This window comes from Pistacia vera, unplaced genomic scaffold (genome assembly GCF_008641045.1).
Source record: "Pistacia vera cultivar Batoury unplaced genomic scaffold, PisVer_v2 Contig609, whole genome shotgun sequence".
NCBI classification, from domain to species: Eukaryota; Viridiplantae; Streptophyta; class Magnoliopsida; order Sapindales; family Anacardiaceae; genus Pistacia; species Pistacia vera.
The window spans coordinates 1,289,605-1,299,322 of record NW_022196456.1 but is presented as its reverse complement, the minus strand read 5'-3'; the positions used below and the strand labels follow the sequence as shown (position 1 = coordinate 1,299,322).

Sequence of the window (9,718 nt, the reverse complement as noted above, 5' to 3'; positions counted from 1 at the left end):
GGTGGGTTATTTGGAACTTGCCTCTGTTTCATTGGTTACCCTGTTGGTTTTGATTTCCCCAAGCCGTTCGGATGATGTCTCCACCCTGGTTTATTGTGTTGGAGAACGGATTGTTCGGCTGTCTTTGATTTCCTGCCAAGTAATTTACTTGCTCCGTTGATGAAGAGACGGTGCAAATGTGTTTCCGACTTGGCACTCGCTGCTCACATGATTTCCTGCACAAAAATCACATGTTAATTGAGGTGCTTGTATAGAATTTACCTGCTAGTTCCCAACTGTTTTTGGAGGGCAGTGAGTTGGGCTGAGATGGCTGTGAAAGCATCTACTTCATGAAGACCCGACGATTTCCTCGTTGTTATTCTCTCATTCGGTCTTTGATAGTTGTTGCTTGCCAAGACCTCAACAACTCATAAGCCTCTTCGGTGTCTTATTCTGCAAAGCCCCTCCTGAAGCTGCATCCACCATGGTTTGCACGTTACCCATCAAACCATTAAAAATGTTTGGACCTGAAGCCAAACCAGCAAACCATGATGTGGGCATTTCCTCATCAATTCCTTGTATCTCTCCCAAGCCTCGTACAACGACTCGGCATCATCTTGTAGAAATGATGTGATATCATTTCTCAACTTCGCTGACTTCGCTGAGGAAAGAATTTGGTCAAGAATTTTTGTGCCAGATCATTCCAGTTGTTATCGTGCCCGGTGGTAAGCCATTAACCACCCCTTTGCTTTATCTCCCAAGGAATGGGAATAAACGTAGCCTAATAGCATCATCCACACTCCATTCGACTTGAAGGTGTCGCAAATTTCCAGGAAATTTGCAATGTGCTGATTCGGATCCTCCTTCAAATCACCGTTGAATCTTACCGACTGCTGGATCATTTGGATGATTGCCGGCTTGATCTCGAAGTTGTTAGCTTGTACTGTAGGTCTTGTAATACTTGACCCACTTCCGTTCACTGTGGGAATGAAATTCCCTCAGTGTCCTATTTTCTGGTTCAGCCATTTCAACTACAACTTCTTCCGTTTCTCGCATTAGGTGTATCTCTTTCTTTTCTCTCTCTGTTCAGTCTTTGTACAGTCCTCTCAAGCTCAAGGTCAACAGGAACCACTGGTTGACGTCTTGCTCTTCGCATAAACTGAAGTGAACACAATTGAAAGAAAAGTAAACATCACACTCAAACAAAAATTAAAACTTCAATCTAGTTAAACTCAAGGAAAAACCTAATGTTACTTAAAACATTCCCCGGCAACGGCGCCAAAAACTTGATGCGTTTTACTACAACATGCAAACTAGCAAGTGCACTAGTCGTTCAAGTAATAGAGTGATGGGTGGATATCGTTCCCACGAGGACTGGTAGCTAAGCCACTAAGTTCCTAACGTAGCAAGTTGAAGCAACCGAAAATCTTGGATTTGTGGGAGCAATTTGCTATTAACAAAAACAAAATAAAATTTAACAAAGAAGTAATTCTTAAAAGGAAAGCAAATGAAACACAAGAAATTCAAATTAAGTAAAACGTAGGGTATGACTTCGTTTGGATTATTTATGGGTTAAGCCTAAGAATTACACTATTTTCACATTCACGTGCAATGGTTGTAAATCGGATTCACTACCATGATAACATACCCTCTCGGGCTATGTTTTCCTATTCATTATTATTAACATTCCGCATCCAACAAATTGAAGGTTAATAATTCTAACATGAAGCACAAGATCCTAAATTGATTTCATTAATTCCTGATCTATCTCTACGCTCCAATACTAAATGGTTATTACCCTAAGCTTAACATGAATTATTCTCAATCTCATCATGTTCATCACATACTCAATTAATTTCAGAGTAACACACAACCACAGCTTATTCACATGGAAATAGCACAATCACATACTCAACCCATTTCAAATCCAAACTACAATCAAAACCCTACCCATAAGAGATTAGTTCATAGCTAAATTAACAGAATAAACGGAAATAAAGTAAACAGAATAAACATAATGAAACGATGAAAGAATAGAAATCTCCCAAAAGATGAATCTTCCAGTCAAACTCTGAACTTTCTCTTTAACAATCCGAAAAACTCCAGCTTTTTCTCTAAGAAAAATGTAAAAGACGGCTAAACCTAACAGCTCCGGCCCCTCCTAAAAGTTTTCTTTTGTCTTTTATACCTAGTCCTAAAACCCGTCAAAACACGCACACACGAAACTGTGCGTTTACAAAACTGAAAATTTGACTTTCGCCGCAGCGAAAAGAATTCTTCGCCGCGGCGAAGAACGGAAATCTCCAATTCGTCTCTGGCCTACTCGCCGCGGCGAAGACAATTTCTTCGCCGGGCGAAGTTCCTCAAGGGTTCTGAAATTTACAGAACTGCCACTCGGTGTGCTTCTTCGTTCGATTCTTCGATTTTCGGCTCTCTTCCTTGGAAACAAGCTTCATCGAGCGTTGTCCGGCTCCGGAACTCTCCTATCTCTGAAATCCGCTCAATTCTGAGTCAAAATTATCCAGTTTTGTCTTTGTTCGCTCAAAAAGTCCATTTAACCTGAAACACAGAAAAGTAGGAATTAAGCACCAATTCAGGTCAAAATGCACTGGAAAGTACCTGAAATCCGACAAAAAGATCATATAAAACTGTATAATTTACGTGATTCAATAATCTCTCCATTTAATCTATGTCCTAGGTTGGATTTATACTATGACTACGGAGTTTAAGAAGGGCTACCATTTGTGCTTATAGGGTTTCTCACATTAAGATTTATAACCTTAATACTCTTGTCACTAGTTTCAACATTTCTAAGACATATACAATTTTCTTTAGTCAGTAAATAGATACTGTTGTATATTGCTATAAAGAAGCTTTTGCCTTATTCATATAAAATATGAGTTTACAAGAGTTACAATGTTGGCTCTATGCACCTACTCTAGATTTTTCAAAGACATAAGGTTGTTCTACATCTTAGAAAAATACTCACTATGACTTTCACACTACAAGCAAGGTAACTATTGCACAAGGTGACAAGAACTAAGCAATATGCACTCAAGATGAAAGAAAGTCATCATACTTCAAGAGATGAAAACATAGTGTGGACACATCACTCACAGCATACATTTTTCAAGAGAGAAGAAAATTATTCATGTCATGACATAGATCAACACACTTGCAACTTTAAAATAAGGAAAATTTTCTTATGAATTTATTAAAGAAAACAAAGACTTTACTCAAGTTGAATCAGACCAATGGACTTCCTCAAGTTCACAAATGTTTGAAAATCTAAAGCCTTAGTAAACAAGTCTGCTAGTTGAGAGTTTGTGTTTACATGTGCAAGTGAAATGATTTTCTCTTCAACTAAGTCTCGTATAAAGTGATGCCTAATGTTAATTTGTTTTGTTCTAGAGTGTTGAACATGATTCTTTGAAATGTTAATGAAACTTGTGTTATCACAAAACACAGTCATACACTCTTGATGAAAACCATAATCAAACAATATTTGTTTAAGCCACAAAACCTATGTATAGTAGCTTCCTACAGCAATGTATTCAGCCTCAGTAGTTGAGAGTGAAATGGAGTTTTGCTTCTTGTTGTACCATGTCACCATGTTGTTTCCAAAATAAAAGCATCCTCTTCAAGTGCTTTTTCTATCATCCAAGCTTCCAGCCTAGTCTGCATCATTGTAACCAACCAAGGTAGAATTAGTGTCATATACAAACCACAATCCAAAATCACATGTACCTGAAACATATTTCATGATTCTCTTCACTGTAGTTAGGTGGAGTTCATAGGGATCAGCCTAAACTCTAGCATAAATACCTACATTGAAACACAAGTTAGATCTACTAGCAGTTAAGTACAAAAGACTTCCAATCATGCTTCTGTACAATTTCTTGTCTACCTTTTTCCCATTTTCATCCTTATATAGTTTAAGGGTAGAACTTATTGGTGTTTTAGCATGTTTGGCATTTACAAAATTAAACCTCTTAAGCATGTTCTGGGCATATTTAGTTTGGCACACAAATACACCATTATCAAATTGCTTTATCTGAAGTCCTAGAAACATGCTTAACTCACCTATCATGCTCATTTCAAATTCATTTTTCATTAAGGCAACAAATTCATTCAAATGAGTTTGAGATGTAGATCCAAAAACAATGTCATTAAAATATATCTGTGCACATAAAAAATCAACATCAAAATACTTAATGAAAAGTGTTTTTATCAACATCGCCTTTCTTGTAGTTGTGATCAAGGAGAAATGAGGTAAGCCTCTCATACCGGGCTCTTGGGTCCTATATCAACCCATACAAGGCTTTCTTCAACTTGAAGACATGGTTTGGCTTGTGAGGATCTTGAAAACCAGCAGGCTGCTTTGCATACACCTCTTCCATCAACATCCCATTCAAGAAGGCACTCTTTACATCTATCTGGTAAAGCATTATGTTCAGGCAGCATGCATCAACTAACAACAATGTTATGGACTCTAGTCTGGCCATGGGAGCAAATGTCTCATCAAAGTCAATACCTTCCACTTGTGTATCCTTGTGCAACAAGTTTCGCCCTGTTTTTGACAATGTTCTCAAACTCATCAGACTTGTTCTTGAAGATCCACTTGGTTCCAATGATGTTTATTCCTTCGAGTTTAGGAACCAAGCTCCACACATCATTTCTTTCAAACTGCTCAAGCTCTTTATGCATTGCGGATATCTAGCAATCATCCTCTAGAGCTTGCTTTGCATTTTTTGATTCTACAAGAGAAATATAGCACAAATGATTAATTTCACATAACCTTCTTCTCCTAGTAACAATAATCTCTTTGGGATCACCAATTACAATGGATGATAGATGTGCTTTCTTGATCCATGAGGGTGGTTCTTTCCTTATGGAGGTCTTTCTTTAAGTGATCTCATCAGAAAGATCAATAATCAGTTCAAGCCCATCCTTTGCAAACTGATGCTTGTCCTTGTTGAGTTCTAGCTTGTTTCACATTAGATGCGGGTGTTGTCACACTGGTTTAAGCTTTTGGATAGTCCGATGTGATCACATTGTCTTTGCTTGTGGTCACATCATAAGGAACAATTATGTCTACAATTTCATCAACTTGAGAAAACTTTGAGTAATCTTTAAAATCAAAGAACACAACATTAAATGATTCAACAATACTTTAGTTCTCATATTGAAGATCCTATATGCCCTACAATTTGAAGAGTAACCAAGGAATACACCTTCATCACACTTAGATTCAAATTTTCCTAGGTTTTCTCTATCATTCAAGACATAACATTGCAACCAAAAACATGCAAATATGAGAGATTTAGTTTCTTACCCTTCCAAAGCTCATAGGGAGTTTGTGATTTACCTTTCCTCAAGAACACCATGTTTGAGATGTGGCATGTAGTTGATAGCCTTGGCCCATGATCTCTTTGGCAACTTCTTTGCATTCAGGATCACTCTTGCGATCTCTTGAAGAACTTTATTCTTTTTCTCCACTACACCATGTTGAGGTGTCTTTGGGGCTAAAAACTCATGCCAAATGCCCTATGCATCACAAAAAATAGCAAAGTGAGAATTCTCAAACTTTTTCCCATGGTTAGTCCTAATTCACACCACTTTCTTCACAAGGCAATGTTGTTCAACCTGTAACCTTTTAACAAGACTTTGGAAAGCATCAGATGCATCTTATTTTTCTCTCAAGAAATCAACCTATGCAAATCTAGAATAATCATCAACACATACAAAGACATATCTCTTACCACCAATACTTTTAGTTTGCATATTACTCATTAGATCCATATGAAGAAGTTCTAAAACACCAGATGTGGTTAAATGAGATAGAGGTTTATGAGCACTCTTGGTCTGCTTACCTTGTTGGCAAAGGCCACATACTTTACCTTTAGGAAAACCTAGTTTGGGCGGACCTTTGACAGCATCTTTCTTGGAAAGTTTCACAAGGTCTTTGAAGTTCATGTGTCCAAGCTTCTTGTGCCATAGCTCCACACAATCTGTCTCAATGCTCAAACAAGAAACTTTGTTAGACAACAAAAAGAAATTATCATCGATCCTCTTTCCTTCAAGCAAGGAAGTACCATCACCATTCAAAACTTGACACATATTCTTTGAAAATTGTACAATACAATCCTTGTCACAAATTTGACTAATGCTAATAAGATTTGCTTTAAGTCCCTCAACATAAAACACATCATCCAACATTGGGAAGCTAGGAAAAACTATTCAACCTTTTCCAAGAATCTTACCTCTTTTGCCATCACCATAGGAACATGGCCAACTTCCACAAGTTCAATATTAGTCAACAATGCTTTGTTACCTGTCATGTTTCTCAAACAACCACTGCCAAAATACCATTGATCATCTTGAAATGCAAGCAATGATGTATGTATAACAAAACAGTTCACACTTAACTTAGGTCTCCACATCTCCACACCTTTTTGTTTTTAGAATTTAGTTTTGAATGCAATGACATTCAAAAATGGTGTGGTGACATCTAGGAAGTCATTTTATGATTTTTAAGACACCTTTTCAAATATAAAATGAGTTTGAAACATTTAGGTCTAATGTGACCTTCCCTATGGCATAAATGACAAACTAGAATGAACCTTTTTACCTGCAAGGATTGATCACAAGGGGCAGCAACAACGTTTGGAATTGATTCAAAAGCTTTGACGAATGTGGTCACACCAGATTTGGATGTGCTCGCACCAGGAGAAAAAACCTAAACCTGATTTATCACAAAAAAATATTTCCTTAGCCAAGAACTTCATCAAGCTTGTATGAACCTACATTTATCCTTTCAACAATGTCCTTGGCCTTAGTTAGTTCATTTAAAGCTTGATTTAACAAAAGCTCCTTGTTGGACAAATCAAAAAATAAGGCTTTCATTTTATCATTCAAAATTTTCTTATCTCCTATTAAGGAGGATTTTTGGATTCAAGAGATTTAATCTTTTTGATGGCCTTCAACCATGACTCATACATCTTGTCATAATCCTCCTGTTGCTCTTATAGACATCACATGAGTCATTTGAGGACACACTATCACTATCATCTTGGTTATCCGTAAAGGCTAAAAAGTATTCATCCTTATCATTGTCATCACCCCCACTTTCACTGTCATCACTCTCACTCAGGTGGTAGCCATAGCTTTACCCTTTCTCTTTAAAGTGTTGGCACACTCACACTGGATGTGGCTATAACCCTAACACTCAAAACACCTAATGCCTTTGTTTTTCTTTTCACTTTCTTTAGAAAATCCTTTTGAAAACGCACCTTGACTAGTTTGGTCAGAAATTTAATTTTTGGTTGTTTTCCCTTTTCCCCGCCATTAGGATTTCTCATGTTCTTTTTCAAAAATTTGGCAACATTTTTTGTGAGCAAGGCACACTCATCATCTTCCACACCACTAGCATCAACATCATCAAAGGATTCAAAAATTACCTCATGTTTTAACACAAGACCTTTGCCTGATTTCTTGTCCCATCTTTTCGGTTGAGTTCAAATGTTTGCAAGGATACAATCAACTCATCTAGCTACATAACTTCAAGGTCATGACATTCCTCAATGAAGGTCACTTTTGACATGAATCTTTTAGGCAAAGAGCATAACACTTTCCTGACAAGCTTAGAGTTAGAATAGATCTTACCCAAAGCATAACATTCATTAGTCACATCACACAATCTGCCATGAAAATTTGCAATTATTTCATCTTCATGCATGACAAGATTTTCATTGTCAGGTACCAACTTGGAGTTTATCCCAAACGTCTTTTGCAATCTCATAGTTAGCAATATTTTTCATTTGATTTATACTCACAACATTAAAAAAGGCATGAAGGGTTTTTGAGTTAAAACTAGAAGCATCTAACTCAGCCTTGGTCCACCGTTTAATCTCTTTTGGTTTAGTCACACCTTCTTCTTCAATTTTGGGTTCACTCCATCTAACTAAAAATGACATCCATACCCTCTCATTAATGGATTTGAGGAAGCCTCTTATCCTAGGTTTCCAATAAGCGTAGTTGGGTCCCTCTAACATGGACGACCTATTGGTAGACCACCTTCACCAAAGAAGCTCATGGTTAAAAAAAAAAAAAAAAAAACACACAAGCATAGTAAACGCAGATCGTGATCTGTAACACAGTCAAACACAAAAGGCTGAAGTGGCGACAAAAAACACAGATGTAGTCACACAAGGTTTGTAGCTAGCAAACTGTTCAAAACCGTAAAATAAAAACTAAAATGCAACATACACAAATCAAAATAAAAGCACAAATAACAAGCAAGGATCTCCTGAAATAACTCTTTAGAACATGCTCTTATACCAAATTAAAGTTTTAATCATTTTACCAAGTGGATTAAACTTAAGCGGAATGGGTTAACATTTTCATTTGTGCATTTTGTATTGGCTTATTTAACATCAATATAAACAATGTATCCAAAACATAAAGTAAAGCACACAACACATTTTTACATGGTTTGGTAACATACCTATATCTATGGGACCATGTCCAGATGAAGTTAATCCACTATGATAAACATTTATATTTCAAATACAAAGCCAAAGTTAAGCATCAGTTGCAAAACACTTCCTATTATGACAACGCTTCAAACTTCACCCTTTGGTCAAACTTCGAACTACCAAGCCCATGACACCACCTAGTCACCATTGAGCTCCTCTCAAGGTTCAACATTGAAGAAGCACTTGAGCTTGAATAGCTTGAAATCCCATCAAGCAACAACTATGGAATACCCATGTTCCATACGTGAACAACACAACATAACAAGGCATCTGTAAGCCTACCTAAAACACATGAAACTTGATTTAAAAAAAAAAAAAAAAAAAGAAACTTCAAAGAATATGTAGAGAACTTTGAGATGTATATTCAGGCTTAAACACACAAGGAAGAAGAAGATGGAAACAAACAATCCTTGCTTAACAAAACTCAAAGAAATGATTAACAAAGAAAGGGAACTTGAGTAAATAAATAAGCTCTAGAAAAAATTCAGAGAGCACAATAATGGATGCACCAGATTCAAGAGAAAATGCAAGGAAGAAGATGATAATAATTAGTCCTTGCTCACCCAATCTCTTTAAGACATGTACAAACCCTTTCAACTTTTGTTGGGAACACAGACAAACCTTACAAATCTTGTAGGACCATATTAGGATAGTAAGACACCTGTAAAGTTAGGTCTCACAAAGATCATGAAAGAAAATTAACTTGACAAGCAAGTTAAAAACGGGACCTATACAAAAAGAAATCTGACTAGGCACGTGTCATCACACAAACAATGAATGTGGTGACACCAGAAAACATAGAATGATTGTGCATAAACAAAGTGATTTTATGACATAAAAAATTAGTGTTACCACACTGAATTCATAATTTGACAAAAATACTTACAAAACCATATCTCATGGTTTGTGGAACCCTTAATTATGTTATAATTTGTGTTTAGCCTAAGAATAGTACTTGCTTGAATCATTAAGTAATTTTTTAATAAGCATGAGTCTTGAATTTGATGTTTGCTAGAATTACTAAAACTTAAATAATTTCCACCAAGTACGGTTTCGGTATTAAAAGAGATTATAGTGTTTGAGGAATTTATCAACTTATTGTAACTTAAGAGTTGGGTTTTGGGCAAAAAAATACTAACCTCTCTAACTTTATCAGAAATCTTTATTGAGATGTGATGAACAATTTTATAACCTCGCAAGTG

At 36.4% G+C, this 9,718-nt stretch overlaps 1 non-coding gene across 1 annotated transcript; it reads left to right on the top strand.

Annotated features, from left to right (window-relative positions):
* The first annotated feature begins 522 nt into the window (after positions 1-522).
* On the top strand, positions 523-629 carry LOC116110704. Its single transcript, XR_004124947.1, has one exon. It is a non-coding gene; the product is annotated as a small nucleolar RNA R71 (small nucleolar RNA).
* Positions 630-9,718: the final 9,089 nt, after the last annotated feature.